General features: G+C 42.8%; 1 pseudogene; it reads left to right on the forward strand.

The window, feature by feature from the left end:
- The first annotated feature begins 992 nt into the window (after positions 1-992).
- LOC115105943 (guanine nucleotide-binding protein G(q) subunit alpha-like) lies at positions 993-27,153 on the forward strand (annotated as a pseudogene).
- The last annotated feature ends 688 nt before the right edge of the window (positions 27,154-27,841 follow it).

Consider the following 27,841-nt stretch of genomic DNA (forward strand, 5'->3'; position numbering starts at 1 on the left):
GGGACCAACACTTTACATGCCGCGTTTATATTTTTGACAACATTTACTCTACTACATTCCCAAAGAAAATAAGTACTTTTTACACCCAAACATTTTCCTGGCACCCAAAAGTGCTTGCTACATTTCGAATGCTTAGCAGGACAGGAAAATGTCAGATTCTGTCATTTATCAAGAGGACACGTGATCCTTAGTGCCTCTGATCTGAGGACTCACTAAAGAAAAATGCTTTGTTTGTAAATTATGTCTGAGTGTTGGAGTGTGCCCCTAGCTAACAGTAAAGTATTTTAAATCATGCTGTCTGGTTTCATATAAGGAATTTGAAATTATGTATTGCATTTCCTTTTACTTTAGATACTTAAGTATATTTAAATCCAACTACTTATTTTGACTCAAGTAGTGTTTTACTGTGTTACTTTAAGTTTTGAGAAATTTTCTATTAAGGTATATTAATTTTTACTCAAGTATGACTATTGTGTACTTTCTCCACCACTGTTCCTTTAAATTAAGACCGAGACAATCAGGTTAGTGGAGTTCCTTACTAATTAGTGACCTTAATTTATCAATGAAGTGCAGGGGAGGAGCGAAAATCTGCAGACACTCGGCCCTCCGTGGTGTTCCTAATTTTTGGTATACTGTAGTCAATAACATGTAATAACACATTTAAAATTTGTGAAATTAGCCTCTATATTCTTCAATCCAAGATATGTTAAGTGTTTATGTAAGTAGTGAACTGCCCACCCTTTTTCTGTGCCACCGGACAGTTGTTTCATTACAATGTAACATATTGAGCGACATGCCTTCATGATCCTTTCCCAGCTAAACACACCCTCTCCTAACGTCACATGGTTCGGGGTTTGAGTTACGCCAGCACAACACGACAGCAGCTGGCAGCAATAATGGATATAATTGTGTGAAAATAAGAGTCCTCTACTTAGAGAGACACTGTCCGACACACCCCGTTCATGGGCCCACACTTTTTATGTTGGTGAAAATTATTAAGATGTAGAATAATGACGAAGAGAAAAACGTAAATAAAGGCAAGGATGAGTGATGTTGAAGAAGAATGACTAAAGGGTGGATGAATATGAAGAAAATGTTTTACTGTGTAGAGCACTTTTATTTTTATGGCTCCTTGCCTTTTTGCTGCTAGGTTCACATAGGGTCCAGTCAGAGTACACTGTATTCTGTACCTAATGAAATTACAGATGGGACAAGCAAAGGGGACAATAGAAAAAATATAACAACGTTAAGCAATGCATCTTCAATGAAGACAAATTCAAAAGGAGCATATTGTGGTATGGGATTATTTTTTGTTACTCCTGTGGAATAATGGAATTTCGTTTTTTATACATTTATGGTGATATGGAGTAAAAGTCCGCCATATTCACTCACCACACCCGGAGTTCAACTATTGGAGGTAAAGATTTGCTTTTCTGTTTACATGTTGCTATTTCATTATTCATTCTCCCAACGGATTGGCTCCTATTGCATTTCGCAATGGGACCGTAGTTTACATAAATATAAAATAACAAGTGGTCTGTTTCTGCCAAAGGTTCAATCAGTTTCTGGGAATTGTATTCGCATTATTACGCTTGGCTTTTACTGTGGACTCTAGAGCGTAGGCTATGCCTGGCACTGTAGATAGAGAATTCAGTCAGTGCTGAGGGAGGACATTTATTTTAGTTAAATATAACAATTTATTTAACAAAGTGACTATGTTTATCGCCTTAACATTTTTTTATTTTAATTTAATTTAACTTTGGAATATAGGCCTACCTCCTCGACCCCAAAAGTAAGTGTTATCAAGAGTCATGACTCTGGGCTCCGTAGGGGCCTGTTGCCTCAGCGAAGAGGGAAAGGAGGCTCGACGGATCAACGACGAGATCGAAAGACAGCTTCGCCGGGACAAGAAAGACTCGCGCCGCGAGTTTAAGCTGTTGCTTCTCGGTAAACCAACGTTCAAAGTTCTAATTACCACTCAAAGCACTAATATGACATTGTATCATTATTTGAAACATGTTCATAATATCACTGACTCTAACAGATACAATGTACACTGATATTTCAATGCACATGCCTATAAAAAAAACATATTGCCTGGCAATTTGAATTTATTTGAGATATTGCCAAGAAAACAATGTTTCAGAGGCTTGTGGGAGGAGCTGTAGGAGGAGGGGCTCATTGTAATGGCTGGAATGGAATATTTGGAAAGTTATCAAACACATCAGACATATGGAAACCACATGTTTGACTCATTTCCATCTATTCCATTCCAGCCATTACAATGAGCCTGTCCTCATGTAGCCCCTCCCACCAGGCTTATCCATTATGTTTATTGTAGTGTAATGTCTTTTGGTACTCTGTGATGTTTATATAACTTAAATATGTAGAATCATTTATTAAGTTCACACATCCAGCTCACAACTGTCACCCTGCTGGGAGAAAAATAAGTTATAACTCAAGGAAAGAATGTCGATAGCAACCAGGCTCATGTCATTTGTTAGGTGACTAAGGAAGGGTTACTATTGCTACTATAAACGTTAGGTTGATTAATTGCATAGGGGCCACATTTCTTAGAAATCAATCAATTATTGTCATGGATCACTGTCCATTTAGGTTCGGAGATCAGAAATATGTTCCCGTGACAGATACAACACACAATAGACCACACCCTGAAACTGTTGTATCAACATTCCATGGTCAAAGCAAAGTGCAGTTGAAAAATTGTATTCAATCAAAATGTTTTGGTTACTCAGCAATAGTTTAATCTACATGTCGCGTGTCCATCAAATTGACAATATAAAAATGACACTCTATAATAAGCCTAAAATGTGCATTGGCTTTCATCAGCAGTGGCAGGCTACTGTCAAACAGAGTTAATCTCTGAGCTTTTTCTTCCCAGGGACTGGTGAGAGTGGGAAGAGCACCTTCATCAAGCAGATGAGGATCATCCATGGGACGGGCTACTCCGAGGAGGACAAGCGAGGCTTCACCAAGCTGGTGTACCAGAACATCTTCACTGCCATGCAGTCCATGATCCATGCTATGGAGACCCTTCAAATCCCTTACAAGTGTGAAGACAACCAGGTGACCCTTCTGTTGTTCCATTTATACCAACTTTGCCTGTTTTTTTTTGCCAACATTTTGAGTTTTTCCAGGCCTTGACACCACTCTGGAAACACTCTAGGCTTTAGTTATAGCCTCTAGGCTAGAAGCTTTTCATTGTCAGAAAAACCTCCGGACCTGGCTAGGCCCATGTTTGTACAGACCTTTTATTTGTTTCTACAGTCTCTGAGTCTCAGTGAGGATTGTAGTGAAGGATCAGGTGATGTCGTTATGATATCTGTAACTTTGTTTACTTTCTGCCTAGTTGATGATGTCATTAGTTACTTGAGCAGGATGACAGACTGAAGGCCTTGTAAAAGGTACACATGTGGTTGACTGTTGGCACACACGTAAAGTAGGGCAACTCCTGGGACCAATATGCCACAAGAGAGACAAAATGATGTTGCTTAATCACGTAGCTCTCTATCCCTTACCTTAAAGCCACCATATGGGGCCTAGTAATCATACAAATGCACTACCTCACAGCTATGTGCTAACTGCCACGCACTAACACACATTTAAATTCTAGATAGGTCTGAGGCCAAGCTAACACAATTCTTTGGCTTCCATTTACAATAAACATGATCACTCAGACAAATGCCTCTCTAGGTCTCTTATGTAATGATATCTTTCTCTCTCCTATTTCAGGGCCATGCAAATATTGTCATTGAAGTGGATGTAGAGAAGGTCACAATGTTTACAAATCCGTACGTTGACGCCATTAAGAGTCTATGGAATGACCCAGGGATCCAGGAATGCTACGATCGGAAGAGGGAATACCAGCTCTCAGACTCTGCCAAATAGTGAGTAAACCAATACCAAACCTCTAGTTTAGATTGCCAAATAGTGAGTGGACACAGACCAGTGACTACTCCCCACACTCTTCCCAAATAGTTTCCACTGTGTCCAATGCCAGTTACATCTCAGGCATAAAAGGCTGTGCAGATTCAGGTAAACAATAAAAGCGATCCAATGGCCAGATTGATTGCTATTGTGATGGTCGGCTGAAAGATCTGTATTTTAAGACTTCTGTGTTTTTCTGAAAAGTGACCTAATGAGTAACAGAACTGTTAACATGATGATAATAATAATAAATAACCCCATTTCTCTCATGCCCTTTCAGCTACTTGAATGCACTGGACCGTATAGCTGAGTCATCTTATGTCCCGACCCAGCAAGACGTGCTCAGGGTCAGGGTCCCTACCACAGGCATCATAGAGTACCCCTTTGACCTCCAGAGTGTGGTCTTCAGGTAAACATCCACATAGCCTACTATTCCATCCCTGTCTGCTGAACACAATTGATCAAGATGATCCTAGAAAAGTAACTGGTATTAAAAGACTCCATTTTGAATTATTCAAATACAAATGGATGTTTCTCCATCTCCATGCTTTTCGGTATAGTACATATTGATGTTAATGTAATAACTCATCATAACCCATTAGAACTCTGTGTTCTCTATACCTGCCTGTTGAGAGTTGCCCCTAAACCTCATGGTGCTGTGCTGCTGTTCTCAGAATGGTGGATGTGGGTGGCCAGAGGTCCGAGAGGCGGAAATGGATCCACTGCTTTGAGAATGTCACCTCCATCATGTTCCTGGTGGCTCTCAGTGAATACGACCAGGTCCTGGTAGAATCTGACAATGAGGTGAGTTTGGTCATTGCACTTTCAACAGTCCAAAGCACAATGGTGTTCTTAGAAGACATGGTGCTCCTAAAATCCACGGCAGCCATGTTGGCACCTCCTGGACAATACTGACCAATGACAATCCGCTGAATAATGACGATTCTAAACCGAGCTACCTAACTGAGCTGCTTGAACTTATGAATGGATTGATTGAATGCTTAGAGACAGAGATACATGGCATTGTACTAGAAAGTTGGCCAAACTCTCTCCCTCTTGCTATCTCTTTATGACTGGATCTCTGCTAGTGGAGGAGAGGATCCAGGAGAGAGATAATCACATAGTCAGTCTGAACACAGAGGCACATTGTTCTAGTGCTAAATGTTGAATCAGCCCAAACCAGTTATGTGAAGATGACCCAGATTTTCCCGGAGCCCAACGCCTGTCTGCCTCAGCTGATATCCATTCACACTCCGCCATAGGGTTGGAGTTAGACTTCGCTTGTGCCCAGATCTGTACTTTAGCTAACCCCTCTGATTATTGTTGTATGACAACTCCTATAGTCGTAGGAGTTGGCTAAATGCACGTACAGATCTGGGACCAGGCTACGTGTTCTCAGAGAAAAATAAGGAGAATACCCCACACACTGTTTGAATGCTGCCAAAGTTTTAATAGGAACACTCACGTTTGTTTTGTAACGCACATGCTACATTTGAACTGGACTTTGACCAGCTCAGGGGTTGTGCTTAGTGTTCACCTGCAGGGGGAGCCCTTCAGTCACTGTAATGATTCTTGGAACAAACACAAGGGCTGTTTTTTTCTACAGTATTTGCATCATGCACAATCACTGCAAAGTAATTGTCCACACTGACTGTGTAGAACACTGGGTCCAGCAGCACAGTAACAGTCACCAACACTCTGGGTAACATGAAAACAGCCTAACCAGCTCTGCTAGGGCGAGTAAAATGCTCAGAGTGAGGTGTTCTCTCATTTGTGTCTGGAAGTAGCTAGTAAGCTAGCCAACATTAGCCAGTTAGCTTGGATGCTTAACTGCTGCTGTGAGGTCAGAATATGGAGCCAGATACATGCCGAACGGTTGAACGTACATATCGTTAGGATCCTAAGAAAATCCATGCGTAAATTGTTGGGATCCTAAGAAAAGCCATGCGTGAAAAATGAAACGTAAATGTTAAAATACATCTGTAAACGTGTTACGACTATGAATTAACATTTACACGTTCAATTCTTACTTTACGTCTCCCTTGGTTACAATTTTTTTATCGGTACAAACTTTTGTCAGTAATGTGGCATCTGCAAAGGACATGAACCGAATGTAGCTAGTCAATCAAGCAACTTTAGCCCAGACGTTAGGGTTTGCAGCTTCCGGTTTCATTTCCAAAATAAAAGTCTAGAGCTTGTTTTAGAACTGCATTCAATAACAACGTTATATCAGTAGATGGCGTAGTATAGTCTTGGGCCTTCAACAAATGACTTGTGATAAAGACACAGAAGAGCCTTGTCTAGAATAACTGCCTGAGATGCAAAATAGAAAGTATATATGATTTATGCTAGGCCTATCCCACTATATAAATATGCCATGCCGTTGTGTGTTATTTAATGGCCATATAATTGCATAATTTATTTTTATAGCCCCGTGGGGATATTGTGGTGATCATGTAAACTAATGAATCACATTTTTCCCAGTATTTGGGAGCACGGACTGTAGGCCTTATATTAGGCATTTTGAGTGTTGTATTTGTGAATTCCACTCTGCATGTAGGCTTGTTATAGCCATTTGCATTGCACAACCCCATCACACAGAGGTTATATCCATATCAATAAATAAAGTCTTGGCTATAACCTGTCCTGAGCGAAATAGCCAAGGAGTCCCAAATGGTCAAGACTATAGTCTATTCTTATTGCCAGATCTGTTTTCTCTATCAGCCACTGCACGTGCTTCTTCAACTCTTTTTTTGAATGTATTTAGAGGCCTGTGAGCCTCTAAATACAGGGTCTCTTTTTAAGGGGAGCCTTATAATATAAACAGTTATAAACCCCCCAAATAATTCTAACATAATTCCGCAAGACACCAGTACCCAAAATGATAGCCTAAATTGCAATGCCTACAAGTCGATGCCTATTTTTTATTTTTGGATAGGCCTAAATTAAACATTTAATTATTAAAGTGATAAAGTAAAGAACTTTAGAGAATTTAGATCATTTTGAATACACATGAATTTCAATAAACAAACGGAAAAGACTGTTCTATTCTCTTTGATTTAGTTCCTATTGCAACTCAGACAAATGACAGAATGGATGACTGACTGAATGAAGGATGAATTAAATGTTCAAATATGTTGGAATGACGAGTGTCACCCATCATGCATCATCTGCAATTTATTTGGCTAGTAGGCAAATAGGCCTACATTAGGGTATAATGACTCTATGGCTGAATGCCTCCAGAAGGGCATCTTCTGAGGATGAGCGGTACTTTTCTGAAGGCGCGTGGTGCTGCATGGAGATCACAAGCTCTTCAACTGGGCAGCAGCGTTGTGATGGAGGGAATAGCCTATAAGGAGACTACCTAAAACCATTGCAACAGAGTTTTTGTAAAGTGTGGGAATAAGCTTATGCCAGACTTAGCCTACGTTTAACCTCTCTGTTGTTAATTTCAATGTACATAGAGTGCATTTGGAAAGTATTCAGACCCCTTCACTTTTTCCACATTTTGTTACGTTACAGCCTTATCCTAAAATGGCCAATACCATCCCTACGTGAAGCATGGTGCTGGCAGCATCATGCTGTGGGATGTTTTTCAGTGGCAGGGCCTGGGGGACTATTCAGGATCGAGGGAAAGATGAACGGAGCAAAGTACAGAGAGATCCTTGATGAAAACCAGCTCAGGACCTCAGACTGAGGTGAAGGTTCACTTTCCAACAGGACAACGACCCTAAGCACATAGCCAAGACAACGCAGGAGTGGGTTTGGGACAAGTCTCTGAATGTTGAGTGGCCCAGCCAGAACCCGGACTTGAACCCGATCGAACATCCCTGAAAATAGCTGACAGAGCTTGAGAGGATCTGCAGAGAAGAATGGGAGAAACTCCCCAAATAAAGGTATATGCCAAGCTTGTAGCGTCATACCCAAGAAGACTTGAGGCTGTAATCGCTGCCAAAGGTGTTTCAACAAAGTCCTGGTTAGAATGGTCTAAAAACCTGATTCTGCTTTGTCTTTATAGTGTATTGTGTTGAGATTAAAAAACTATTTAATTCATTTTAGAATAAGAATAACGTGGAAAAAATGAACGGGTCTGAATACTTTGAGTGAACTGTATGTTCATGACCCGATTCATATTAATCATGTCCAATTATTTTAAATGTATATTAACCCCTCCTACAGAATATGCTTTATAAAGATTTTGAGTGGCAAAAACTCCAGTGGTCATACATAATTCATAGATTCACCAAGCATCTATTCTTGTTCTATGTTTCATTATTCCTGGTAGATACTACTGGTTATGATTGCAGACAGAGTCCAGAGAATGGGATGGTGCAATATTGAATTAGTCTTATTTTGATAAGGTGTATGCATGGGGATGTCCACGTCACCCAGAGATATGCCCATGCTGTAGAGATACACCTAGCAGACTGAAACTTTACTGTTTTAGTCATAATACAGCTAGTATTATCTCTACTCACGCTGGCAAACAAATCTATTACATGAGCTACCTAAATGTGAAGTAAACTCAACTGAGGAGTAATAGAGAATGGAGACTTTTAACTTGAAAACGTGCAGGATAAGTCTTTCCGGTCTCCCTGACTTCCATTGTTTTTATACTGTGTTATGCTTGTTTGGGTAGCACTTCTCATAGGTGTACGTTTTTTTTGTTCGTGAGATGAAATTACCAAAACTCTGAAAGGTATTATTGTATGTCAGAATTGCAACACAAGATCTGTTCCAAAAATGTTTTTTGAGGAGTAGATCAGCTTCACAATTTGTATTTATTATGGATCCCCATTAGCTGCTGCCAAGGCAGCTCTTCTTTGGGTCCAGCAAAATGAAGGCAGTTTATACGATTTTAAAAACATTACAATACATCACAGACTGTGTGCTCTCAGTCCCCTACTTCACCACTACCACATATATACAGTACCAAATCCATGTGTACGTGTGTGTATAGTAAGTATGTTATCGTGTGTCTGTGCCAATGTTTGTGTTGCTTCACAGTCCCCGCTGTTCCATCAGGTGTTTTTTTAATCAGTTTTTTAAATCTAATTTTACTGCTTGAATGAGTTACTTGATATGGAATAGAGTTCCATGTAGTCAGCTTAATGTAGTACTGTACGCCTTCCATAGTCTGTTCTGGACTTGGGGACTGTGAAGAGACCTCTTGTGACGTGTTGTGGGGTATGCCTGGGTGTCTGAGCTGTGCCCCAGTAGTTCAGAAAGACAGCTCGTACATTCAACATGCGGGACCTCTCATAAATACAAGCAGTGATGAAGTCAATCTCTCCTCCACTTTGAGCCAGGAGAGATTGACATGCAACTATTTAATATTAGCTCTCTGTGTATGTCCAAGGGCCAGCCGTGCTGCCCTGTTCTGAACCAATTGCAATTTTCCTTATTTGTGGCACCTGACCACATGACTGAACAGTAGTCCAGATGCAACAAAACTAGGGCCTGTAGGACCTGCCTTGTTGACAGTGCTGTCAAGAAGGTAGAAACTAGGGCCTGTAGGACCTGCCTTGTTGACAGTGCTGTCAAGAAGGTAGAAACTAGGGCCTGTAGGACCTGCCTTGATGACAGTGCTGTCAAGAAGGTAGAAACTAGGGCCTGTAGGACCTGCCTTGTTGACAGTGCTGTCAAGAAGGTAGAAACTAGGGCCTGTAGGATCTGCCTTGTTGACAGTGCTGTTAAGAAGGCAGAGCAGCGCCTTATCATGGACATACTTCTCCCCATTGATACTGTTGTATCAATATGTTTTCACCATGACAGTTTACAATCCAGGGTTACTCCAAGCAGTTTAGTCACCTCAACTTGCTCAATTGCCACGTTATTTATTACAAGATTTAGGTAAGATCTAGGCTTTAGTGAATGATTTTGTCCCAAATTCAATGCTTTTAGTTTTAGAAATATTTCGGACTAACTTATTCCTTGCCACCCACTCTGAAACTAACTGCAACTCTTTAAGTGTAGCAGTAATTTCAGTCGCTGTAGTAGTAGCTGACTACTACTGTGTAGTAGCATGTATAATGTTGAGTCATCCGCATACATAGACACTCTGGCTTTCCTCAAAGCCAGTGGCAATTCGCAATATTTGTAAATGATTTTGTACATAATGTTTCTGCAACCGTATCTTATGGAAGAAAAGAGCTTCTGGATATCAGGACAGCGATCACCCACCTCGGATTAGACAAAGATTTGTTTCTGCAACCGTATCTTATGGAAGAAAAGAGCTTCTGGATATCAGGACAGCGATCACCCACCTCGGATTAGACAAAGATTTCTTCTTCTCAACAACAACAACCACAACAACAAGCAGGACTCACACGATATTCTCCAAACACCCCACAGGGCAGACATCCCAATTATTCGCAAAAGGAAGCAACGCTGAGGACAAAGAGCCGGATGCCTCGTCCGGACCCGCAGAAGGTAACTAGGAAAGCTACCGTTACGTCAATATTACTCGCCAACGTGCAATCATTGGACAATAAACTAGACTAGGTATGATCACGAATATTCTACCAACGGGACATCAAAAACTAATATTCTATGCATCACGGAATCGTGGCTGCACGACGACATGGATATTCAGCTAGCGGGATACATGCTGCACCGGCAGGATAGAACAGCACACTCCGGTAAGACGGGGGGTGGTCTGTGCATATTTGTAAACAACAGCGGGTGCACGAAATCTATGGAAGTCTCTAGATTTTGCTCGCCTGAAGCAAAGTATATTGTGATAAATTGCAGGCCACACTACTTGCCTAGAGAGTTCTCAGCTATGCTTTTCGTGGCTGTTTATTTACCACCACAGACAGATGCTGGCACTATGACCGCACTCAGTCAGCTGTATAAGGAAATAAGCAAACAGGAAACCACTCACCCAGAGGCGGCGCTCCTTGTGGACGGAGACTTTAATGCAGGGAAACTTAAATCAGTTCTACCAAATCTCTATCAACATGTTAAATGTGCAACCAGAGGGAGAAAAATTCTAGATCACCTGTACTCCACACACAGAGACTCGTACAAAGCTCTCCCTCGATCTCCATAAATCCGACCACAATTCTATCCTCATGATTCCTGGTTACAAGCAAAAATTAAAGCAGGAAGCACCAGTGACTCGGTCTATAAAAAAATGGTCAGATGAAGCAGATGCTAAACTACAGGACTGTTTTGTTATCACAGACTGGAACATGTTCCGGGATTCTTACGATGACATTGAGGAATACACCACATCAGTTACTGGCTTTATCAATAAGTGCATTGAGGACATCGTCCCCACAGTGACTGTACGTACATACCCCAACCAGAAGCCATGGATTACAGGCAACATTCGCACTGAGCTAAAGGGTCGAGCTGCCGCTTTCAAGGTGCGGGACTCTAACCCGGAAGCTTACAAGAAATCCCGCTATGCCCTGCGACGAACCATCAAACAGGCAAAGCATCAATACAGAACTAAGATTGAATCATGCAACACCGGCTCTGACACTCGACGGATGTGGCAGGGCTTGCAAACTATTAGACTATAAAGGGAAGCACAGCCGCGAGCTGCCCAGTGACACGAGCCTACCAGACAAGCTAAATTACTTCTATGCTTGCTTCGAGGCAAGCAACACTCAGGCATGCATGGGAGCATCATCTGTTCCGGACGACTTTATGATCACTCTCTCCGTAGCCGACGTGAGTAAGACCTTTAAACAGCTCAACACACACATGGCTGCGGGGCCAGATGGATTACCAGGACGTGTGCTCCGGGCATGTGCTGACCAACTGGCAGGTGTCTTCACTGACATTTTCAACATGTCCCTGATTTAGTCTGTAATACCAACATGCTTCAAGCAGACCACCATAGTCCCTGTGCCCAAGAACACAAAGGCAACCTGCCTAAATGACTACAAACCCGTAGCACTCACGTCCGTAGCCTTGAAGTGCTATGAAAAGCTGGGAATGTCTCACATCAACACCATTATCCCAGAAACCCTAGACCCACTCCAATATGCATACCGCCCAAACAGATCCACCGATGATGCAATGTCTATTGCACTCCACACTGCCCTTTCCCACCTGGACAAAAGGAACACCTACGTGAGAATTCTGTTCATTGCCTACAGCTCAGCGTTCAACACCATAGTACTCTCAAAGCTCATCACCAAGCTAATGAACCTGGGACTAAACACCTCCCTCTGCAACTGGATCCTGGACTTCCTGACAGGCCATCCCCAGGTGGTGAGGGTAGGTAGCAACACATCTGCCACGCTGATCCTCAACACTGGAGCTCCCCAGGGGTGCGTGCTCAGTCCCCTCCTGTACTCCCTATTCACCCACGACTGCATGGCCAGGCACGACTCCAACACCATCATTAAGTTTGCTGATGACACAACAGTGTAGGCCTGATCACAGACAACGACGAGACAGCCTATAGGGTGGAGGACAGAGATCTGGCCGGGTGGTGCCAGAATAACAACCTATCCTTCAACGTAACCAAGACTAAGGAGATAATTGTGGACTACAGGAAAAGGAGCACCGAGCACGTCCCCATTCTCATCGACAGGGCTGTAGTGGAGCAGGTTGAGAGCTTCAAATTCCTTGGTGTCCACATCAACAACAAACTACATTGGTCCAAACACACCAAGACAGTCGTGAAGAGGGCACTACAAAGCCTATTCCCCCTCAGGAAACTAAAAATATTTGGCATGGGTCCTGAGATCCTCAAAGAGTTCTACAGCTGCAACATCGAGAGCATCCTGACCGGTTGCATCACTTCCTGGTGTGGCAATTGCTCGGCCTCCGACCGCAAGGCACTACAGAGGGTAGTGCGTACGGCCCAGTACATCACTGGGGCAAAGCTGCCTGCCATCCAGGACCTCTACACCAAGCGTTGTCAGAGGAAGGCCCTGAAAATTGTCAAAGACCCCAGCCAACCCAGTCATAGACTGTTCTCTCTACTACCGCATGGCAAGCGGTACCGGAGTGCCAAGTCTAGGACAAAAAGGCTTCTCAACAGTTTTTACCCCCAGAACAGGTAACCAAATGGTTACCCAGACTATTTGCATTGTGTGCCTCCCCAACCCCTCTTTTACGCTGCTGCTACTCTCTGTTTATCTTATATGCATAGTCACTTTAACTATACATTCATGTACATACTACCTAAATTGGCCTGACCAACCAGTGCTCCCACACATTGGCTAACCAGGCTATCTCCATTGTGTCCCCACCCGCCAACCCCTCTTTCTACGCTTCTGCTACTCTCTGTTCATCATATATGCATAGTCACTTTAACGATACCTACATGTACATACTACCTCAATAAGCCTGACTAACAAGTGTCTGTATATAGCCTTTCTACTCTTTTTTTCAAAAGTCTTTATACTGTTGTTATATTTATTTACTTACCTACACACCTTTTTTCCCCCCACCATTGGTTACAGACAGTAAATAAGCATTTGTTGTATTCGGCGCACGTGACAAATAAACTGATTTGAATTCATTAGTAAAGATTGAAAAAAGTTATGGACTACCTGGATTATGTTGGAGAGGCTTCCATTAAAGAACACCGTCTGTGTTCTGTTAGGCAGGTCATTCTTTATCCACAATATAGCAGGGGGTGTTAAGCCATAACATATGTTTTGCCAGCAGCAAACTATGATTGATATTGTCAATCTGCAGTGAAGGCTAACAAAACAGCCCCCACAATGTTTTTATCATAAATTTCTCTCAGCCAATCATAAGTAATTTGTGTAAGGGCTGTGCTTGTTGAATGTCCTTCCCTAAAAGCATGCTGAAAGTTTGTTGTCAATTTGTTTACTGTAAAATACAATGCTATCTGGTCAAACACCATTTTTTCCCCAAAAGTTTAGTAAGGGTTGGTAACAGGCTTATTGGTCGACTATTTGAGCCAGTAAAGGGGGCTTTAATGTTCTTAGGTAGCGGAATGACTTTTGCTTCCCTCCAAGCCTAGGGGCACACACATTCTAGTAGGCTTAAATTGAAAATATGGCAAATAGGAGTGGAAATATCGTCCGCTATTATCCTCAGTCATTTTCCATCCAAGTTGTCATACCCCGGTGGCTTGTCATTGTTGATAGACAACAATCATTTTTTCACCTCTTCCACACTAACTTTACGGAATTTAATGCTAAAATTACAATGCTTGTCTTTCATAATTTGGTCAGAAATACTTGGATGTGTAGTGTCAGAATTTGTTGTTGGCATGTCATACCTAAGTTTGATAATCTTGCCAATGAAAAAATAATTAAAGTAGTTGGCAATATCAGTTAGTTTTGTTATGAGCCATCTGATTCAATGAATGATGGCGCTGAGTGTGCCTTGTTTCCCAGATTTCAATTTAAGGTGCTCCAAAGCTTTTTACTATCATTCATCTTTGTTTCATAGTGTAGTTTCTTCTTCTTTTTATTCAGTTTAGTCACATGATTTCTCAATTTGCAATAAGTTTACCAATCGGTTGTGCAGCCAGACTTATTTGCCATTCCTTTTGCCTCATCCCCCTCAACCATAACTTTTTAAATTCCTCATCAATCCACAGGGATTTAACAGTTTTTACAGTCATTTTCATAAAGGGTGCATGCTTATTAGCAACTGGAATAAGCAATTTCATAAATGTGTCAAGTGCAGTGTCTGTTTGCTCCTCATTACACACTACGGACCAACATATTCTTTACATCAATAATATAGGAATCACTACAAAACTTGACCTCTTATACACTATATTATACACAATATTAGTGTAACGGCTTTCCTCTTCATCTTCTGAGGAGGAGTAGCAAGGATCGGACCAATACGCAGCGTGGTAAGTGTCCATTTTAATAATAATACTGAACACTACAAAAATACAAAACCACAACGTGAAATTAACGAAGGAAAATCGAAACAGTCCAGTGTGGTACAGACACAGGAAACATAATCACCCACAACTCAAAAGTGAAACCAGGCGACCTAAATATGGTTCTCAATCAGGGACCACAATAAACAGCTGCCTCTGATTGAGAACCATACCAGGCCAAACACAGAAATCCCAAAACATAGAAAAAGGAACATAGACAACCCACCCAACTCACGCCCTGACCATACTAAAAGACATAATAAAATAACTAAGGTCAGAACGTGACAATTAGGCCCATCCTTTGGAACTTTGGTTTTCCTAGATATGGCAACTATATTGTGATCTTGCTTTCAAGCAAATTCCTGCAGCATTAGTAAAGATCTGCTCAATACATTGATGATTTCATTCCTATGCTGTTTTTAACTACCCTGGTAGGTTGACTGATAACCCAAACCAGTTTTAAACTTTTTCTTGAGTGGGCAGTTTGATGAAAGCTGGTCAATATATAAATCACCCAGAAAATATAACTCTCTGTTGATATCACATACAGTGGCAAGAAAAGTTATGTGAACCCTTAAGGATTTACCTGGATTTCATGAACAATAGACAAACACAGTCTGCTTAAAGTAATAACACACAAACAATTATACGTTTCATATCTTTATTGAACACACCGTGTAAACATTCACAGTACAGGGTGGAAAAGCTGTGAACCCTTGGATTTAATAACTGGTTACCCTCCTTTGGCAGCAATAACCTCAACCAAAAGTTTTCTGTAGTCGCGGATCAGACCTGCACAACAGTCAGGAGGAATTTTGGACCATTCCTCTTTTAGAAAACAGTTTCAGTTCAGCAATATTCTTGTGATGTCTGGTGTGAACTGCTCTCGAGGTCATGCCACAGCATCTCAATCAGGTTGAGGTCAGGACTCTGACTGGGCCACTCCAGGAGGCCTATTTTCTTCTGTTGAAGCCATTCTGTTGTTGATTTACTACTGTGTTTTGGGTCATTGTCCTGTTGCATCACCCAACTTCTGTTGAGCTTTAATTGGTGGACAGATAGCCTTATATTCTCCTGAAAAATGTCTTGATAAACATGGGAATTCATTTTTCCGTTGATGAAAGCCAGTTGTCCAGACCCAAACCATGATGCTCCATCCATCATACTTTACAGTTAGGATGAGGTTTTGATGTTGGTGTGCCTTTTTTTTCTCCACACACAGTGTTGTGTGTTCCTTCCAAACAACTCAAATTTAGTTTAATCTGTCCACAGAGTATTTTGCTGGAACATCCAGGTGCTCTTTTGCGAACTTAAGACATGCAGCAATGTTTTTTTGGACAGCAGTGGCTTCTTCCATGGTGTCCTCCCACGAACACCATTCTTGTTGAGTGTTTTCTGTATCGTAGACTCGTCAACAGAGATGTAGCATGTTCCAGAGATTTCTGTAAATCTTTAGCTGACACTCTAGGATTATTCTTAACCTCATTGAGCATTCACGCTGTGCTCTTGCAGTCATCTTTTCTGGACGGCCACTCCTAGGGAGAGTAGCAACAGTGCTGAACTTTCTCAATTATAGACAATTTGTCTTACTGTGGACTGATGAACATCAAGACTTTTAGAGATACTTTTATAACTCTTTCCAGCTTTATGCAAGTCAACAATTCCTAATCTTAGGTCTTCTGAGATCTCTTTTGTTTGAGGCATGGGTCACATCAGGCAATGCTTCATGTGAATAGCAATCTCACATTTGGTGAGTTTTTTTTATATTGCAGGGCAGCTCAAACCAACATCTCGTCTCATTGATTGGACTCCAGGTTAGCTGACATCTGACTTCAGTTTTCTTTTGGAGAAGTCATTAACCTAGGGGTTCACATACTGTTTAAATTATGTATTCAATATAGACAGGGAAAATACAATAATTTGTGTGTTATTAGTTTAAGCACACTGTGTTTGTCTAATGTTGTGACTTAGAGGAAGATCAGTTCACATGTTTTTACCAATTTATGTGGAAATACAGGTAATACCAAAGGGTTTTGTAGGCCTCCTTGCTCACTTTTTCAGTTCTGCCCACAAATGTTCTATGGGATTGAGGTCAGGCCTTGTGATGGCCACTTCAATTCCTTGACTTTGTTGTCCTTAAGCCATTTTGCCACAACTTTGAAGTATGCTTGTGGTCATTGTCCATTTGGAAGACGCATTTGCGACCAAGCTTTAACTTACTGACTGATTGCTTCAGTATATCCACATAATTTTCCTTTGTCATGATGCCATCTATTTTGTGAAGTGCACCAGTCCCTCCTGCAGCAAAGCGCCCACACATGATGCTGCCACCCCCGTGCTTCACGGTTGGGATGATGTTCTTCGGCTTGCAAGCCTTCCCCTTTTTCCTCCAAACATAACGATGGTCATTATGGCCAAACAGTTCTTTTTTTATTTGATCAGACCAGAGGACATTTCTCCAAAAAGTATGATCTTTGTCCCCATGTGCAGTTGCAAACCGTAGTCTGGCTTTTTTTATGGCGGTTTTGGAGCAGTGGCTTCTTCCTTGCTGAGCAGCCTTTCAGGTTATGTTTTGTACTTGTTTCCTCCAGCATCTTCACAAGGTCCTCTGCTGTTCTGGGATTGATTTGTACTTTTTACATCAAAGTACGTTGCACAGGTACACCTGCAATTGACTCAAATGATGTGAATTAGCCTATCAGAAGCTTCTAACGCCATGACATAATTTTCTGGAATTTTCCAAGCTGTTTAAAAGCACAGTCAATTTAGTGTATATAAACTTCTGACTCACTGGAATTGTGATACAGTGAAATAATCTGTCTGTAAACAATTGTTGGAAATATTACTTGTGTCATGGACAAAGTAGCTGTCCTAGCCGACTTGCCAAAACTAGTTTGTTAACAAGAAATTTGTGGAGTGGTTGAAAAACTAGTTTTAATGACTCCACCCTAAGTCTATATATACACTGCTCAAAAAAATAAAGGGAACACTTAAACAACACAATGTAACTCTAAGTCAATCACACTTCTGTGAAATCAAACTGTCCACTTAGGAAGCAACACTGATTGACAATAAATTTCACATGCTGTTATGCAAATGGGATAGACAACAGGTGGAAATTATAGGCAATTAGCAAGACACCCCCAATAAAGGAGTGGTTCTGCAGGTGGTGACCACAGACCACTTCTCAGTTCCTATGCTTCCTGGCTGATGTTTTGGTCACTTTTGAATGCTGGCGGTGCTTTCACTCTAGTGGTAGCATGAGACTGAGTCTACAACCCACACAAGTGGCTCAGGTAGTGCAGCTCATCCAGGATGGCACATCAATGCGAGCTGTGGCAAGAAGGTTTGCTGTGTCTGTCAGCGTAGTGTCCAGAGAATGGAGGCGCTACCAGGAGACAGGCCAGTACATCAGGAGACGTGGAGGAGGCCGTAGGAGGGCAACAACCCAGCAGCAGGACCGCTACCTCCGCCTTTGTGCAAGGAGGAGCAGGAGGAGCACTGCCAGAGCCCTGCAAAATGACCTCCAGCAAGCCACAAATGTGCATGTGTCTGCTCAAACGGTCAGAAACAGACTCCATGAGGGTGGTATGAGGGTCCGACGTCCACAAGTGGGGGTTGTGCTTACAGCTTTGTTGGGCTGGACGTCCTGCACGGAGTTGATCTTACGATCCTAACAATTTCCGTATGGATTTTCTTAGGATCGTAACGATACGTATGTTCAGCCTTTTGATAGGAATCTGGATCCATATCAGAGCGGTTGGATCAACCCTACTCCTCAGCCAGAGCGGACTCCCCAAGAGCGAAACTGTGAATTTATGAATGGACAATGACAACGCTCTTAATTTACACACGCTGGGCACACTCTGGCACTCCAGATTGAATTTACGAATGGACAATGACAACGCTCTTAATTTACGAACGCCCAGAACGCACGCTGGGCACACTCTGGCCCTCCAGATTGAATTTATGAACATGGAGTTAGAAAAAAAGAAGGGGAAATACAGGTTGTCTCTTTAACATTGTGTTTTTTTGTAACTTTCCACAGAATCGAATGGAGGAAAGCAAAGCGTTGTTCAGGACAATAATAACCTACCCGTGGTTTAAAGATTCCTCAATCATTCTATTCTTGAATAAGATTGACTTAATGCAGGAGAAAATCTTGTTCTCACATCTGGTGGATTACTTCCCTGAATATGATGGTAAGAACTCCTTTTTTTCATGGATTTAATGAAAGAAAGACGAGCTCAATTTGCATGGAACAGCTAAATGTGATCATAAACTACCAATGCAAAATTTGTTTTAATTTCACCTTTATTTAACCAGGTAGGCTAGTTGAGAACAAGTTCTCATTTACAACTGCGACCTGGCCAAGATAAAGCACAGCAGTTCGACACATACAACAACACAGAGTTACACATGGAATAAACAAACATACAGTCAACAATAAAGTAGAAAAAAGAAAAATCTATATACAGTGAGTGCAAATGAGGTAAGGTAAGGCAACAAATAGGCCATGGTAGCGAAGTACATTTACATTTACATTTAAGTCATTTAGCAGACGCTCTTATCCAGAGCGACTTACAAATTGGTGCATTCACCTTATGACATCCAGTGGAGCAGCCACTTTACAATAGTGCATCTAAATCTTTTAAGGGGGGTGAGAGGGATTACTTTATCCTATCCTAGGTATTCCTTAAAGAGGTGGGGTTTCAGGTGTCTCCGGAAGGTGGTGATTGACTCCGCTGTCCTGGCGTCGTGAGGGAGTTTGTTCCACCATTGGGGGGCCAGAGCAGCGAACAGTTTTGACTGGGCTGAGCGGGAACTGTACTTCCTCAGTGGTAGGGAGGCGAGCAGGCCAGAGGTGGATGAACGCAGTGCCCTTGTTTGGGTGTAGGGCCTGATCAGAGCCTGGAGGTACTGAGGTGCCGTTCCCCTCACAGCTCCGTAGGCAAGCACCATGGTCTTGTAGCGGATGCGAGCTTCAACTGGAAGCCAGTGGAGAGAGCGGAGGAGCGGGGTGACGTGAGAGAACTTGGGAAGGTTGAACACCAGACGGGCTGCGGCGTTCTGGATGAGTTGTAGGGGTTTAATGGCACAGGCAGGGAGCCCAGCCAACAGTGAGTTGCAGTAATCCAGACGGGAGATGACAAGTGCCTGGATTAGGACCTGCGCCGCTTCCTGTGTGAGGCAGGGTCGTACTCTGCGGATGTTGTAGAGCATGAACCTACAGGAACGGGCCACCGCCTTGATGTTAGTTGAGAACGACAGGGTGTTGTCCAGGATCACACCAAGGTTCTTAGCGCTCTGGGAGGAGGACACAGTGGAGTTGTCAACCGTGATGGCGAGATCATGGAACGGGCAGTCCTTCCCGGGAGGAAGAGCAGCTCCGTCTTGCCGAGGTTCAGCTTGAGGTGGTGATCCGTCATCCACACTGATATGTCTGCCAGACATGCAGAGATGCGATTCGCCACCTGGTCATCAGAAGGGGGAAAGGAGAAGATTAATTGTGTGTCGTCTGCATAGCAATGATAGGAGAGACCATGTGAGGTTATGACAGAGCCAAGTGACTTGGTGTATAGCGAGAATAGGAGAGGGCCTAGAACAGAGCCCTGGGGGACACCAGTGGTGAGAGCACGTGGTGAGGAGATGGATTCTCGCCACGCCACCTGGTAGGAGCGACCTGTCAGGTAGGACGCAATCCAAGCGTGGGCCGTGCCGGAGATGCCCAACTTGGAAAGGGTGGAGAGGAGGATCTGATGGTTCACAGTATCGAAGGCAGCCGATAGGTCTAGAAGGATGAGAGGAGAGAGAGTTAGCTTTAGCAGTGCGGAGCGCCTCCGTGATACAGAGAAGAGCAGTCTCAGTTGAATGACTAGTCTTGAAACCTGACTGATTTGGATCAAGAAGGTCATTCTGAGAGAGATAGCGGGAGAGCTGGCCAAGGACGGCACGTTCAAGAGTTTTGGAGAGAAAAGAAAGAAGGGATACTGGTCTGTAGTTGTTGACATCGGAGGGATCGAGTGTAGGTTTTTTCAGAAGGGGTGCAACTCTCGCTCTCTTGAAGACAGGAGGGACGTAGCCAGCGGTCAGGGATGAGTTGATGAGCGAGGTGAGGTAAGGGAGAAGGTCTCCGGAAATGGTCTGGAGAAGAGAGGAGGGGATAGGGTCAAGCGGGCAGGTTGTTGGGCGGCCGGCCGTCACAAGACGCGAGATTTCATCTGGAGAGAGAGGGGAGAAAGAGGTCAGAGCACAGGGTAGGGCAGTGTGAGCAGAACCAGCGGTGTCGTTTGACTTAGCAAACGAGGATCGGATGTCGTCGACCTTCTTTTCAAAATGGTTGACGAAGTCATCTGCAGAGAGGGAGGAGGGGGAGGGGGAGGAGGATTCAGGAGGGAGGAGAAGGTTGCAAAGAGCTTCCTAGGGTTAGAGGCAGATGCTTGGAATTTAGAGTGGTAGAAAGTGGCTTTAGCAGCAGAGAGAGAAGAGGAAAATGTAGAGAGGAGGGAGTGAAAGGATGTCAGGTCCGCAGGGAGGCGAGTTTTCCTCCATTTCCGCTCGGCTGCCCGGAGCCCTGTTCTGTGAGCTCGCAATGAGTCGTCGAGCCACGGAGCGGGAGAGGAGGACCGAGCCGGCCTGGAGGATAGGGGACATAGAGAGTCAAAGGATGCAGAAAGGGAGGAGAGGAGGGTTGAGGAGGCAGAATCAGGAGATAGGTTGGAGAAGGTTTGAGCAGAGGGAAGAGATGATAGGATGGAAGAGGAGAGAGTAGCGGGGAGAGAGAGCGAAGGTTGGGACGGCGCGATACCATCCGAGTAGGGGCAGTGTGGGAAGTATTGGATGAGAGCGAGAGGGAAAAGGATACAAGGTAGTGGTTGGAGACTTGGAGGGAGTTGCAATGAGGTTAGTGGAAGAACAGCATCTAGTAAAGATGAGGTCGAGCGTATTGCCTGCCTTGTGAGTAGGGGGAAGGTGAGAGGGAGAGGTCAAAAGAGGAGAGGAGTGGAAAGAAGGAGGCAGAGAGGAATGAGTCAAAGGTAGACGTGGGGAGGTTAAAGTCGCCCAGAACTGTGAGAGGTGAGCCGTCCTCAGGAAAGGAGCTTATCAAGGCATCAAGCTCATTGATGAACTCTCCGAGGGAACCTGGAGGGCGATAAATGATAAGGATGTTAAGCTTGAAAGGGCTGGTAACTGTGACAGCATGGAATTCAAAGGAGGCGATAGACAGATGGGTAAGGGGAGAAAGAGAGAATGACCACTTGGGAGAGATGAGGATCCCGGTGCCACCACCCCGCTGACCAGAAGCTCTCGGGGTGTGCGAGAACACGTGGGCGGACGAAGAGAGAGCAGTAGGAGTAGCAGTGTTATCTGTGGTGATCCATGTTTCCGTCAGTGCCAAGAAGTCGAGGGACTGGAGGGAGGCATAGGCTGAGATGAACTCTGCCTTGTTGGCTGCAGATCGGCAGTTCCAGAGGCTACCGGAGACCTGGAACTCCACGTGGGTCGTGCGCGCTGGGACCACCAGATTAGGTGGCCGCGGCCACGCGGTGTGGAGCGTTTGTATGGTCTGTGCAGAGAGGAGAGAACAGGGATAGACAGACACATAGTTGACAGGCTACAGAAGAGGCTACGCTAATGCAAAGGAGATTGGAATGACAAGTGGACTACACGTCTCGAATGTTCAGAAAGTTGAGCTTACGTAGCAAGAATCTTATTGACTAAAATGATTAAAAATGATACAGTACTGCTGAAGTAGGCTAGCTGGCAGTGGCTGCGTTGTTGACTTTGTAGGCTAGCTGGCAGTGGCTGCGTTGTTGATTCGGGGGCTAGCTGGCTAGCTAGCAGTGTTGATTACGTTACGTTAAAAGAACGACAATAGCTGGCTAGGTAACCTAGAAAATCGCTTTAGACTACACAATTATCTTTGATACAGAGACGGCTATGTAGCTAGCTATGTAGCTAGCTACGATCAAACAAATCAAACCGTTGTACTGTAATGAAATGAAAATGTGATACTACCTGTGGAGCGAGGCGGAATGCGACCGGGTTGTTGAGTTCTAATCGGTAGACGTTGGCTAGCTGTTGGCTAGCTAGCTGTGTCTCCTACGTTAAGGACGACAAATAGCTGGCTGCGTTGTTGATTCAGGGGCTAGCTGGCTAGCTAGCTAGCAGTGTTGATTACGTTACGTTGCGTTAAAAGAACGACAATAGCTGGCTAGGTAACCTAGAAAATCGCTCTAGACTACACAATTATCTACACAATTATCTTTGATACAGAGACGGCTATGTAGCTAGCTATGTAGACGGTGGGCGTTAGTTAGCTGGCTAGCTACTGGGCAGATACGTTAGGACGACGAAATACGATAATTACGCAATTATCTTTGATACAAAGACGGCTATGTAGCTAGCTAAGAAGAAATTGCTAAGATTAGACAAATCAAACCGTTGTACTATAATGAAATGTAATGAAAAGTTATACTACCTGCAGACCGAAGTGCAGACCGAAGTGCGGATGCGACTGCTCGCTCCAACCCGATAATATAGCAATTAGACACTGGAATGGTAGATGTGCAATAGATTATTGTGCAAGTAGAGATACTGGGGTGCAAAGGAGCAAGATAAATAAATAAATACAGTATGGGGATGAGGTAGTTGGATGGGCTGTTTACAGATGCGCTATGTGCAGTGATCTGTGAGATGCTCTGACAGCTGGTGCTTAAAGCTAGTGAGGGAGATATGGGTCTCCAGCTTCAGTGATTTTTGCAGTTCGTTCCAGTCATTGGCAGCAGAGAACTGGAAGGAAAGGCGGCAAAATAGCACCCCTCTGTCTCAGTATGTGAAACCTAGTGGTTAAGAGGGTTTGGCCAGAAACCAAAATGTTGCTGGTTCAAATCCCTGAACGGACTAAGTGATCAAATCTGCTGATGTGGCCTTGAGCAAGGCACTTAACCCTAATTGCATATTTACAGAAGGCTTTTCTGTCTACGATACAATGTGGTTCACACTGACAGGGACATAGGCCTAAGGATATGTGAGTGTCAGCTGCAGCTGGATACTATTGGCACCAAAAGAGACCAGGGTGGGTGCTATCATAGTGACACTTTCCTGTAGACTTCATAGGTCAGAATCATACTAGGCTAGGCTACTCCTTTTATGAGGACATTTAGATAAAAAAAAGTACAATATACAGTGCATTCGGAAAGTATTCAGACCCCTTGACCTTTTCCACATTGTGTTACATTACAGCCTTCTTCTAAGCTGTATTAAATACACATTTTTCCTTGTCAATCTACACACACAACGCTATAATGACAAAGAGAAAACAGGTTTTTTGAATTTTTTGAAAATGTATTAAAAATAAAAAAACATAAATACCTTATTTATTTAAGTATTCAGACCCTTTGCTATGAGACTCGAAATTGAGCACAGGTGCATCCTGTTTCCATTGATCATCCTTGATGTTTCTAAAAATGTATTGGAGTCCACCTGTGGTAAATTCAAGTGATTGGACATGATTTGGGGGCTCCCGAGTGACGCAGCGGTCTAAGGCACTGCATCTCAGTGCTAGAGGCGTCACTACAGACACCCTGGTTTGAATCCAGGCTGTATCATAACCGGCCTTTATTGGGAGTCCCATAGGGCGGCGCACAATTGGCCCAGCATCGTCCGGGTTTGGCCGGTGTAGGCCGTAATTGTAAATAAGAATTTGTTCTCAACTGACTTGCCTAGTTAATAAAATAAAAAAAATCAGACTCATTATTTTATTGTTACTTTTTATTCTTTTTTACTTTAGTTTATTTGGTAAATATTTTCTTAACTCTTTCTTGAACTGCATTGTTGGTCAAGGGGTTTGTTCATGCCACATTACACAGTAATATATTTTTACAGTTAAATTACATGTCTTTACTATAAAACCCATTTAAAAACGGTGTGCATGCGCTGGCCCTGTATCATATCACCAGTATACCTTATAGATAAAAACACCCTAAATAAACCATATATACAATGCACATCATAAATAAACTATTGTATGTATATGATGCAGCCGTCTAACACCATTTACAAGACCTTGCCCCTTATGGCCTGTAATCGATCCTTGGCGGTGCAATTTGTAACCTCTTGGTCCCTGTGGCCACCGAAGGCGATTCACAAACAATCAATGTTCAAACCACACACACAGTTCCAGTTAAGACAATCGGTGGGCAGTACACTTTCAAACACCCTCCCTCTGTGCTGCTGGGTCAATACCTTGTTCATTTCACAAGATATGAAACAACATTTAATATATTGGTTTAGATTGATATAAGAGTTAAATTAACTGATGTGACATTGTTTCATGAATCATATAACTAATCATATCTCCTCCTCCTCAGGGCCCCAGCGGGACCCACAGGCAGGAAGAGAATTCATCTTGAAGATGTTTGTGGACCTGAATCCAGATTGCGATAAAATCTACTCCCACTTCACCTGTGCCACTGACACGGAGAACATTCGATTTGTCTTTGCCGCCGTCAAGGACTTCATTCTGCAGCTGAATCTGAAGGAATACAACCTGGTTTAAAGGCTCCAGCTGAATCTGAAGGAGTACAACCTGGTTTGAAGGCTCCAGCTGAATCTGAAGTAGTAAAACTTGGATTAAAGAATCCAGCTGAATTTTATGGAGTACAACCTGGTTTAAAGACTCCAGCCGACCGCAGTTACAGACTCTTTAATGCAATGTGAAGGAGTACTACCTGGTTTAAAGATTCCAGCCCACCGCAGTTAGACTCCAAAAGCTGCAGCCAGAGACCAGGGCCTGGAGTCATAGTACAGATAGACTACTTCAGTATGTCTGGTTGTCTTTCACTACGGTGAAACCCTACAGAGAATTTACATAAATGACTGTATTATTTCAACTGTTCACCACTGCATTATTTTTTTGTTTATGGGTATCTTTGATTTTGTTTACGAGGTGCATCGTGATGATGAATATCACTGTGCCTTTTTGAGGATAGAGGATTCTGGTGTACATTGAGTTATTGAGAACTCTTTGTAAACCGTTTAAAACACATTATAACAGTGTAAACACACATTTCATCAGATGAGAGTTAAAAAGTGCTTTGATGTGCCTGGTGTCTCTGAGGACTGTTGACCGACGGCTCTCTTGTCAAAGAAAGTCTAGTGGACATTTAGATAACTGCTATGAATCACATCACATTACATCCTCCAGCGGGTCATAGTCACACTAGTGTTTCACCTATATGCATTTAGTAGGGGTGCACTGCCACTACATAAACAAATGTAGATGTATAGATGTATGCCCTCCCCACCTCCCGCAGAAGGACCCCATGAAGGCCCCAAACACTGCACAGTCTAATGTGTTTTTTGTATTGAGACGTGGTTTAAATACATTGTTTACGTATTTAAAATGAGTAGTCATTCTCTGGGTCAGAGGATAGAAGAAACAGTCATAATCATCACCTAGAACACGTAAACTAGCAAACAGGTATTATTTGCACAATTGACACATTTTGTTGTTTTTCTATTGGTGTATAGCTAATAAGTGTTGCCAAATTAATATTACCTCTATTGATTGAACACCCTCTACAAAAGGGTGAAATCTGACGCTGTACCATCAAATTTCAGCCAAAACGCATTTGACTATCAACACTTTTCAGTTGTGATACTGTATATGTCAGCTCCCAGTGTTATAAAATAAGCATATTAGCTCCCACTAAACAGTGCATCTTGATGCTGTTCCACATCCAATGAGGGATTCTTATCATATTTACACAAGGTCTATCGTTGATCCATTACATCTGCCTTTTGACAGTCCTTTGTTTTCTCAGTGGAGATGTACTGTATTGCTTTGGCACAGTTTCAGTTTAGGGATTTTAAACTTGAATGAGTTATCGAATCACTCTCTGGTTTCAACATTATTTCTGATAAGGGCTGAAAATGATTCCCCATATGTAGTATATGCCTCCTTGCACTTTGTAAATACAAACTGATACAGTGATTTTCTGTTTTAAGGTCCTGTAAAATGAAAAGTGTTGCAATTGTTACCTGCTGAATGAGAATGTTGGGTCCAATGACCTGCTTTGTACACATGCATTCATTTCTTGAACTCATTATTTGAATCATAAATATGTCATTTGAGAGTAAAAATAAGAACTCACATTTTTATATAAATTAAAGGAACTAATCAAGGTTTTCGATTTGTGTCAATCTTCACACACCCTGACGTCATGTGCCATTTTAAAGTCTCGATTGAAAATAAAGCATATATATTTCACATTTATGTCAAATTATCTTCAGAGAAATTTTGTCCATGTTTTGAAATTAGGAGTGACGGAATAAATCATTACAATTTATGCAACATCCTTCTCCGCACTTTTTTCATGTACTGTGTATATTTGTGTGGCGATTACCATTAGAATATAAGGCATAGAGTACACCGTAGATGGTGTTGGAAGTTTATGCTGCCACTCATTGTTTGTCATGGGATTTAATGTCTGTCTGCCTTTTCCTAGCTGTGAGTGTATAGCCTCTCAAATCATTTCAGTGATATCCATCTGGTCAGACAGCATCGCTGCAGGGATGGATGTCCTGCTGCTGATTTAGAGAACATTTTTACAGAAGGGGCTTTTCTGTCTACGATACAATGTGGTGCACACTGACAGGGACATAGGCCTATAGGATGTTTGAGTGTCAGCTGCAGCTGGATACTATTGGCACCAAAAGAGACCAAGGTGGGTGCTATAATAGTGACACTTTCCTGTAGGCTTCATAGGGCAAGAATCATACTAGGCTAGGCTACTCCTTTATGAGGACATTTAGAAAAAAAATAGCTACTTTATTGAGGAAAAATATACTTTCTATACCTGTAATATGTGATTGTCCCACCTAGCAATCTTAAGATGAATGCACTATCTGAGTCACCCTGGATAAGAGTGTCTGCTAAATTACTAAAAAGTCAAATGTAATGAGGTCATTGTTGCATTTTTCAACTGGCAGGCACACTCCTATAAACCCAGTGGGTTTACAATATCAACAGAACAGCCCAGTTTG

Source organism: Oncorhynchus nerka, linkage group LG22 (genome assembly GCF_034236695.1).
Source record: "Oncorhynchus nerka isolate Pitt River linkage group LG22, Oner_Uvic_2.0, whole genome shotgun sequence".
NCBI classification, from domain to species: domain Eukaryota; kingdom Metazoa; phylum Chordata; class Actinopteri; order Salmoniformes; family Salmonidae; genus Oncorhynchus; species Oncorhynchus nerka.